The sequence below is a fragment of the Echinops telfairi genome, unplaced genomic scaffold, assembly GCF_000313985.2.
Source record: "Echinops telfairi isolate 266 unplaced genomic scaffold, ASM31398v2 ScPeMD7_60;HRSCAF=208, whole genome shotgun sequence".
NCBI classification, from domain to species: Eukaryota; Metazoa; Chordata; class Mammalia; order Afrosoricida; family Tenrecidae; genus Echinops; species Echinops telfairi.
This window is the reverse complement of record NW_022103958.1, coordinates 17,990,460-17,999,298: the sequence shown is the minus strand read 5'-3', so window position 1 is coordinate 17,999,298 and position 8,839 is coordinate 17,990,460.

Sequence of the window (8,839 nt, the reverse complement as noted above, 5' to 3'; positions counted from 1 at the left end):
TCTAGGCATGGCGCTCAGCTGGCATAGTGCATGTGGTGTCTCAGCTCCAGCTCACCCTCTGGGCCATTCAACCATGGCAGCAGCTTGGCGGTGGGGGTGGGAGCATCTATTTTATGAACTGAGGCAACACTGCAAGGTGCAGGCCTTGCCGGCTCATTGGAAGTCATCGTTGTACCTGCTTTCTAGGTGGTTCAATATGGTAGCCACTGGCCACATGCGACTATTTAAATTTCTATTTAAATGAATTCAAATGAAATAAAATTCAATCCCTTCGTCATACTGGCCTTGCTTTAAGTGCTCCATAGCCACATGCAGCCAGGGGCTACCACACTGGACAGGGCAGATATAGCACATGGTCATTGTCATGCAATAGTCTCTTGAACAGCACTGTTCCACTTCCAATTGTATTCATCGCTTCTGAAGGCCTGGCCCTCTGCTCCCATGAAGAGTATAGCCGAGAGCCCCAGGAGCAGTTTGACCCTTTAACATAGGGGATCTGAAACACATGGAGTTGGAATTAACTCAATGGCAACCACCACCACCAACCGCGTTAGCCCTTTCTCCCCGTCTACAATCCCCTACCGTGGACCACCATGGCCTCTCGCTGGCTTTCCTTTACTCTGGGTCATGTCCTGCCCCCACAGTTTTGTTCATGCTCCTTCCTCGTCCTAAAATGGCCTTCTCCATGGATGGCTTCAAGGCTCAGACTCAGTGACAACTCCCTACCCCTGCACTGCTTTCTCCCGAGAGCTCCATGGCTGCTCAGTCGTACATGCTAACACTCTTCACCCTGACTCTAGTGGGATATCTGCCTGTCAGGCTCCCCTGATCACCATGTGACCTTCAGGACAGGGCTTGTCCCCATTCACCTCTGAGAGTTTGGGCCTGTGTGAGGAAGACTCTCAAAACGGAGTCTCTGAATGGACAGATTTTTGAACACCATCACTGAGGCTCTGTGTCTTCAGCGCTTGGTCTCTGGCACTTGATATTCATCGCTGATCCTCAAAGCACTGCTCAATTTACAGAGGAGAATCAGAGGCTCAGGGACATGCAGTTGTCCGGCGGGACCCAGCTAGAAAATAGCAGAGTGACATTTGAACGAGGTGTCCCTGACATCAGAGCTGGGAAATCACTCATTGAGTGGACCATCTGTGTACCCGGCTGACAAAGCTGTATTTGCTTACTTTGAACAAGATCTAAGACAAGGACCAATGAAGCCCAGGGCTCATCGCAGCTGTTCTTTGGCACGTGAACAAACACGCCCCTCTGCAGGGGACATCAAGGCAGGTGGGAAGGCCTGCCACTGAGGAGGCGTCACGGCTTTCATTCCCCTGGGCCAGGCTTGGCCAGCCCAGCGGCTCCGGTCTTTCTCCCTGTTCCAGGCCTGGATTAAGCCTAATCTCTGCCTTAGGAGCAGCCTGACAACCTGTTCCTAACTCCGGATGATGCTTCTCGTTTGGTTTGGCATTTTATACAATTCAGTCTGTTGCTTCTTGTTAACTTGGGCACAGCAAGAAGGCAGGTTTGATGCCCCACTTGAGAACCCCGAATCCATTGCCGATGAGTCCATTCCAATTGAAGGACAGAGAAGAACTGCCCCATCGGGTATCTGAGACAAGAAGCTTTACAGAAGCAACTATCACAGGGTTCTCCTGTGGAGGCACTGGGGGGTTTGAACGACTGACCCTTTGGGCAGCGGAATGCTTAGCCAGGACACCACCAGGGCTCCTTTCTGACCAGCAGGAGGTCATCAGTGCTCCGACGTTCCCTTGGGTGTGAGTTTCAGGTCACAGACTCTGATTTCTCCTCTGTCCTCAGAGGCCCCATTTCCACAGCAGGGCTAGGTGATCTGGGCAGTTTTATGGTGACATAAAAAAATATATATTTCCTTCCTGCGAGAGGCTTTTAACTTGAGTATCATAACGAACTCTGAGCGCCTTATTACTGAAACTCTTCCTGCCCAGAGAGAGACATTTGGTAACTCAAACCCCATTATCAAGAGTGATCAGTCTGAGGGAAACCCAAGTCCCAAGTCCGCTGCCACAGCTGGGCCACCCAGGTGCCCTGCAGCCAGGGGTGGGCAAGACTGGGGGCAGCCAGAGTGATCCTCAAAGCCCTCGGCTCTGACCTCCTAAGACCATAGCCTTGTGCTCTTTGCCGCCTTCCTCTTGGGATTCGCTTTTGCTCTTAGCCGTGAGTATACCTTAAATCTCGAGCAAGTCGTGGCTGTTAGATTTTATGTCAACTTGCACTTCTGTCGGCAGGAGGCCAACCTGTCCATTGGGTCACAGCCTGATGATGCTTCCCGGGAGGTGTGGCCTTCTAATAAGAGAGACCCTGGGGACCCTTCCCCTCTCTCTGTCCCCTTTGCCTTTCTGCTTGCCAGGACTCTGTGTTGGCCTCCAGGGGGGGCCCCATGTGGGCTACTGACCGTGAGAGGCAACCTGGGAACTGACAGCACCCTGCCATGTTTCCAGTGACTTTGGACCCAGGAGACTCTGAACCCATCGGCCTGTGATCTCCCTGCATTGCTTCACCTTGCTGCGTCATCAGCCCGTGAGTCTGAAGACGGTCCCAGTTAGCATCCATCAGACTTATGGACTTCAGTTGGACCGGGCTGGGATGCCTTCTGGACACAAAATGTCCTCTCGATATAAAGTTCTTTCTTATACATATATGGTGTCACTGGCTTTGTTTCTGTAGATACCCCAGCCTAACACACAAGCTCCCTCCAGTGTTGTGTGGCCCTATGGGGACAGTTAGCTGAGAAAATACCTTGATGTGGTCTCTGAGCTCCTGTGAACCATCTTCGTCCACCCTACCCTGCCCCTGTTCTGGTTCACACACAGCCCACAATGAACTTCTCTGCTGAATGCTTTGAGGGTTAGAGTCTATAAGTACAAAGGACTAGAATTGTGAGCCTACATACACACGGGAAGAGGTAGCAATCTCTCTTTAAGGAGCCAAGTCACTTACCCCCTAGGACCACTTATCTCTCTGACCTTGGCTTGCTCACCATGGCCTTTCTCTCTGGCCTGCTGCTGACACCTTGTGCCCCGGGAACACTGGCTGAGCCCGATCTCCACGGTAAACCAACCTGACAACCCACCTCCCCATGATGCTTCTCCTTGGGGCATTTTCACCTGGGACTCTCCCTCAACTCCGGGGAAGGCCCAAGTCTCCTCTTTCAGAACTAAGCACTATCATGTAGCAGCTAATAACACAGCCCCATCTGATAAAGGTTTAATACCCAGAATATATAACAAACGGCTTCACCTCAACAATAAGTAAACAGTTCAATCAAAAAATGGGCAAAGGACTCAACCATCTCATCGATAAGCATTTGAACCACTGCCAAACCAGCATTTGAAAAGATGGTTATTCATCATTAGATGGATGCAGATCACATCCACAACGGGTTGCTGCTGGACCTCTACTGCTGTGTTGTTGACACTACAACCCATGGTGACCCCATGTGAAAAAGTAGGACCACTCTATGGGGTTTTCTAGGCAGTCGGGTTTACAGAAGCAGACCGCAGGTCTTATCCTGGAGAGCCGCTCGGGGGGTTGCAGCCACCCACCTTTACCTTAGCAGTGTAACAACCTCCATGTCCATCGATGGATAGATGAACAGACCGTGATCATACATACAGCGGAAGGAATACTACGCAACAATAAAGAATAATGAACCAATGAAAGCCCATCACACAGCATGTATGAATTTGGAGGACATTGTATTGAGTGAAATAAATAAATCATAAAAGGGCAAATATGGTATGATACCATTATTATTAGAAACTCAAGACTGTATTTCCACACAGAAAGCAGCATTCTTTGATGTTCATAGGGGAGGGAGGGCAGAGGAGGAAGAATCACTGACTCAACAGTACATCGATGCTGACTCAGGCGAAGAGAAAGGCAATGAGCAATCTCAGGAAAGTCAACACCAAGGCACCAAGGCAGAGGAAGACAATGAGAGACACAGAATAAAGGGCAACTCGTCTTCCAGACCTCGGACATGTCAGGAGCGACCAGTCCCTGGAGAAGGACATCGTGTTCGCTAACGCAGAGAGGCAGCGAACAAGAGGAAGGCTCTCAAGGAGCTGGATTGACACTGTAGCTGGAAGAGTGAGCTCAAGCATGGGGACGAGGGTGAGGATGGCGCAGGACTGGGCAGTGTTTTGTGCTGTTGGGCATGGGGTCTCTATGGGTTGGAACTGGCTCGATGGCACCGAACACCAGCATATGAATGCGATAGCAGAGACAACAGTCATAAATAACAATTCCTTAGTAGATGTCTAGATCAAGGTGTATGCCCCATAGGTGAGGAAGGCTGTCCTGCAGCTGGTCCACCAGCAGACTGAGAATATTTCCACATGCGTGTTTGTCAATGCTACATGCACAGTGATATGGATAATAGAGCACATAGTGGGCACAATTATAGAAACGACATAAGGACTAACCTATTGGACTTGAGGGCTGAGGACTGTAGTGTCGTAGGACACCCAGGTTTATGGGCAAAAGACTATTATAAAGTCAAGAATAGGTTAATACACAGAAAGTAACTTTCTTTGATGGTTACTAGAGATAGGAAGAGGAGGGAAACCGATTCAATAACTAGATGGTATGCAAATGCTAACTATGGGGAAGAGAGAGACAATGCACAATCTGAGGAAGTTCTACAGAAAATGCTCAACACCCTAGTCTGGTGAGTCATCAAAAACTCAGACGCACTGCCACTGAGTTGATTCTGACTCACAGTGGCCTTCTAGGACAGGATGGAACGGCCTCTGTGGATTTCTGAGACAAACTCTTTATGGGAGTCGAAAGCCTCATCTTTCTCTCACAGAGCTGTGGTAGTTTCGAACTGCTGACCTTGGGGTTAGCAGCCCAAGGCATAAAGCTGGAGGAGGGCCATTTAAAAACCCACTGTTGCCTCTCCCAGCTTGGAGCACAGGAGAATGAAGATAGTTGAAGGCTCAAGGCAGCAATGAGTCTGAAAGACGAAGGGCCCTCAAGAATCACAGCCTCCTTTTACCTGAGAGCAGAAGACGGTGGCTGGTGACCAGCAGAGAAGGCCCCAGGTAGAATGGGTGAAAATGTAGACAAAAACTCAAATAAACTGAAAGAAAAAAAAAAGACTAAGGGAAGGAGCCCTTGAGACGGCTGCACTAAGACCACCTTCTAACTTAAAAACGGAGATACTCCCAGAGACCACCTCTCTGCCAACAATAGATGGGTCTATAACTTGAGCAACGGCACTCTCTACTGTGCTCCTTAGAACAGTCACCTGTATGAGATCCACAGGCAGCATCTGCTCCAAACCAAGGATGCGAAGGACAGGGGTGAATGGAAGCCGGGAACTGAGGGGGGAAATAGGGAGGCTGCTGGTCCATGGCCAGCGTGGCAAGTAGTGTCACAGAATGATCTGCGTATGAACTGTTGATTTGCTGTGTCATCTTCCACCTAACGCACAATAAACAGGTTTTGCTTTGTTTCTAAAGGTGGCTGGGATTACACATAAAGGCGGATATCGAGCTCAATCAGGCATCCCGCTCTTCTGCCTTCTGCTAACCCACCTCCTGAAGGACAGTTTGGTTCATCCCAGATAACCACCTCCCATCCCCACCGCTGTTTGCTACTCCAGGTCAGACGCAGGAGAAGAGAGACAAAGGCAGAAGATCAAGATCAGGGTGTGCCTCTTTTCCAGAGTCTATCTCACCCCTAAACAGCACCCCAGTGACGGGTGAGGAACCTGCTTACCCAGCTTCCTGCCCACCTTATTTATCAATCAGAAATCTGGGTGAATTTTCCTCCGTGTGAGCCTAGAGACTTTTACGGGAACAGGCTGCTTCTTACCAAAAGCTCTCCCTCAGAATGTTCAGAAGCATACTTCCCCTGTACTACAGGCCTTTCCACTGTTTTCCCAGGATGCCGTGGTCTCTTCACGTCTCTCAGTGTAGCAGAAAGCCGCTGTTTACTGGCACTGCATCATCAAAGGTTAAATAAAGAGAAGCTTGGGCGATTTCCACAGAATGGTCCAAATTAAAAGGCTCACAATTTGCACCCTGAGCCACTCAGGCCGCTGCAGTGTGTCTAACTGCCTTATGTTTAGCCGCGGCCATGGCAAAGTTCCCTGATGTGTGAGCAGAAAAAGAGAGCAGTTTGCTGTCGAGGAGTTCTAACGACAGTTTTTCCATAGTCAGATTTGCCCTGACCCCAGGAGGGAACCTTTGGAGAACATGCTTTTTTCGAGCAGCTCTGATGGCACTGTCAACCCCACTGAAGCTCCAACAGTTAATTAGAACAACAAGCAAGACCTTCTTCACCAGACGCCCCTCCCCAGGCTTAGATTCATAGACCTCTCTGCAAGCTGAGTGTGTGTGTGTGTGTGTGTGTGTGTGTGTACACTATACCCTGATGAAGTATAAGCTACACAGGGGAAAACCCTGAAAGGAAAAAATCAAACTAACTTAAGTAGTTGTGGAAGGGTGTGGATCTTAACAGAGGATGCGTCTTTTACTTTATTCTTCCCCCCCCTCCTAAACTGACCATCCTGTGATTGAATCACTTAATAATGACAATCAATATAATTAATTTAAAATTAATTCTGCATAAAGGTGCTCAGTACTTTTCTGCTCTCCCTTGTTTGTTGCGCACCTGCTGGGTACCATGTCGGCGCCATGTGTATCAGAGCAGAACCTCCTTTAGAATAATAGACCACCGGCTCTTTCTTCCAAGGAACCTCTGGGTGGATTTGAACTTCCAACCTTTTGATTAGCAGCTGAGCATGTGCAACATTTGCACCACCCCTGGGGTCCCCAGAGAGCTCTGGTGCACAGTGGTTAGCATTGGGCTATGATTCTCAAGATTCGAAGTTTGAAACCACCAGCTGCTCCTGTGAGAGAGAGAGAGAGAGAGATGGAGCTTTCTACTCCCATATACACAGTTATGGTCTCAGAAACTCACCATAGAGGATCATGAATAGCAGGCATCGACTCGGTGGCCATGAGTTTGGTATACACTTGACGGCCCCTGAGGGGGGTAGTAGTATACTATGTATCGGGCACTGTTCTAGGTGCTAAAGACACAGGTGGGTAAAACAGAACAGAGTTCCTTCTTCCATGCAATTTCTAATCCAGTAAAGGAGATTGTGCACACTTAAAGAATTATGTCGAGTTAATAACTGCTACATAGAACAATGGGCTCAAACATAAGATTCCAACTCGAACTCAAAACTCAGACTCAACCCTCAGTGCCATGGAGTCAATGCCAACTCATACTGACCCTACAGGACAAGGTAGAACTACCCCGGGGGTTTCTGAGACAGTCACTTTTTACATGAGTAGAAAGCCTCGGCTTTCTCCTGTGGAGTGCCTGGTGGTTTTAAACTGCTGACCTTGTGGTTAGCAGCCCATCGTGCAGCCACTACACCCCCAGAGCTCAATCGAATGACCCTAGAAAAAGGCAAACGCCCATGCCTTGATGGAGCCTGCATTCCAGTCAACATATGTAGTGATTTCTTTCCAATTAGGGGACATGTCACAGAGGAAAAGCACAAGGGACCTGCCCACATCTGCAAGGCCAAAAGCAACCTCTTCAAGGAAGCAACATGCTTTTGAGGGTTTCCCATGACACAGGCCTTGCCTTGCACTCCAGGACTGAGAGTGTGCCCCTGGACGTGGCAGGAGGCTTCCACGGGACGAATTTCCGGTGGGTGCTGGTGTGGGCCTCTGGGCCCTTCTCTTCTGCAGAGTGTAACTCGGTACCAGAGATGCCCCATGTGACACGAGGCCTTCAGGCTGTGGGCTGACAATGAGGAGGGGGATTTGGGACCAAGTTTCCATTTGTAATCCTCACCCATTTGGGGCTGTGTACAGCCAGTTCTGATACAGAAAAAAAAAAACAAAGCGCACAGAGCAGACAGTAACTAATGGGCCTTCCTTCTGCAGACGGGAAACCTGGAGCAGAAACGACAGGGTGCCAGCCCGAGCCAGAGGGGCCTCTGCACTGCTGGGCAGGAGAAAACAACAGCTCGATTTCTGGTTTGCCCCTCCGACTGCGCAGCTCCAGGTCACCAGTCTGAACCGCTTAATGCACATCACGCACGGGCCGCCTTGGAAATGGCTGAAGGCACTTAAATGGAACTTCCAACCTTTGTCCCCGGCCCGGAGACCAGAGGTAAGTATTTAGGTCTGTGTTGTATCGATCATGCCTCCCACCGGCACCAGGCCAGACGCTGTGAAGCAAGTCAAGTTTCCTGTGACAAGGGAAGCCATTCTCCTAATCCTCTCTCACTGGACAATCAGGTTGACAAAAACCATTAAGTTTTCCGAGATTAGACGTTCCCTGTCAGAGGGAGCGTGTAGAGAGTTTTCCACTCCATTACACCCAGGACAATAACCAGAGGCCGAGTGATGGGCAAAGGCCAGGGCTTTTCTAAAGTTTCCTGTGTCCTTGGCTGAAGGGAAATAAATTAACATGTGCCTATTTTGGGGGGTCAGGCTCGGGGTATGTATGATCTCAGGAATCAAGCCGGCAATGGATGAGGGGGGGCTGTGTGTATTGCATTTTACAGATGACTGAGCTGGGACTCAGAGCGATTGGACCATTATGACAGATCACACGGTGGCCTTGAGACTCGCGTCACCAGGGGGCATGGACGCAAATGATCGGTTTCCTTCTAGGCGGCCATCGCCACCTCAGGACATGCTGCAGATCTCGCAGTGCTCCCTAGGGGTTTCATTGGCTGGCTTCTCAGAAGTAGTTGCCAGACCCTGCTACCTAGCCTGGCTTTAGTCTGGAAGACTCCACCGAGACCTAGCAACACCCAACCTCC